The 1,615-nt window shown below is 53.6% G+C and overlaps 1 protein-coding gene across 1 annotated transcript in view; it reads left to right on the forward strand.

Annotated features, from left to right (window-relative positions):
- The window catches only part of Aqp11 (aquaporin 11), a 12,681-nt gene that overhangs the window by 6,013 nt on the left and 5,053 nt on the right, over positions 1–1,615 (forward strand). The window lies entirely within an intron of this gene.

The raw sequence follows: 1,615 nt of genomic DNA on the forward strand, positions 1-1,615 counted from the left end.
ACCCAGGTGTGGGGTGCACATGTGAAGGACCCAGGTGTGGGGTGCACATGTGAAGAACCCAGGTGATGCTGATGTTGAGTAGATGGTTTCATTTCGGGGCAAGATGGGCAAACCTGAGATCAGTCGTGCAGCTGCTTCTGTTTCGGCAGTGGTGGGATCAAAAGCCAAGAAGGCTTGCTCACATCTGGCCGCAGGTGCTTGTCACCTGGGGCACCTTGGTTCCCTCCACGGAGTCTCTCTGTCCTCCAGCAGCCTAGACTACTAAGGTGCAGAGCATTGTTCCAAGAAAGCAAAGAAGTGGGGGTCCAGACACCACAGCGACTCAGAATTCTGCATCCAGAACGCAGCCTGACCTCTGCTGCACTTTGTCAGTTCAAATCACAGAGCTGACCCCTACCTGAGGGACGCCACGGGCCTAGTCGCAGTTCCCACAGCCCTGAGGGTTTGAGGGCAGGGAAGGGACGGAGCTTCAGTTCCAAGACCTAAGGGATTTCATGATGTCGGACCTAACAGTCTTCATATGCCATGGCCCGCGGTACTGAAGCGAAGCAAACAAGTGGTCGGTCAGCGGCTTGGGGCGTTTCTAATGACAAAGATCTGGACATCTTTATGTTTCTGCTAGTACAAAGGAGCCGAATTTACTTTGTTTCTGTGGAAACTGTAAAGAGCAGCTGCCAATCAAACAATTCTCTTGAACTTAGCGCTAAGGGTCCCCAGATCTCATTAGGGCTGACATTCCACGGTGGCTGCTGGAGAATGATTCTGATGTCCTCAGATGACACCCGTTATAGCTGCTGGGGCACGAGTCACGTTTGTGCTGTCGCAGTTGGTGAATTTAGTCCACTGCTCAGTAGCCTCCTCTCAGCAGCGCTGTTCTTGGCCTGGGAAATCTCAGTAGTGAGTCCCAGGAAAGGCTCCCAATTCCCAGCTCCCCTTGACCCCATTCCATCAAGACAGTTAACATGCTACAGAGGCCCATGTCTGTCACAGTTCATGTGTGTGAAGAAGCGTCCACTTGGAAGGGGCACGCCACGGGCACTAGCAAATACACCGCTACGGCTCTGCCAAGCAGTGTTGGTCAGTCATCCAGCCTTCCTTCCCTTGTTGGCTATGACTTCATCAGGAGGCCATTGTGGCCAGGCTGGCTGCCACCACATCCAGGATCCACCTGTCTCCACCCCTAATGCTGCAGTTAGAGCACATGCAGCACCCACCTGTCTGGGGACTCGAACTCGGGTCTCCCTTCATACTCCTGCAGCAAGCAGTCTGGCCCTCATTTCTTAATCCTCGTAACTGCTTTCTGTCTTTGAGTTCTGCCATTCAGTCACCTAAGCACGCTGCTGATGGGAAAACATGGATGCACTAGGAATGCTTCGGTCTATTTTACTTTCCGTTTTTCATGTAAAGGCATGCGTGTGCTCAGGAGGGGCTGCGCCGTTTCCTCCATACCCAGACACGCGTGTGCTCAGGAGGGGCTGTGCTGTTTCTTCCATACACAGACACGTGTGTACAGACACACATGTGCTCAGGAGGGGCTGCGCCGTTTCCTCCATACACAGACACGCGTGTGCTCAGGAGGGGCTGCGCCGTTTCCTCCATACACAGACACGCGTGT

The sequence above is a fragment of the Microtus ochrogaster genome, chromosome 22, assembly GCF_000317375.1.
Source record: "Microtus ochrogaster isolate Prairie Vole_2 chromosome 22, MicOch1.0, whole genome shotgun sequence".
Classification (NCBI taxonomy): domain Eukaryota; kingdom Metazoa; phylum Chordata; class Mammalia; order Rodentia; family Cricetidae; genus Microtus; species Microtus ochrogaster.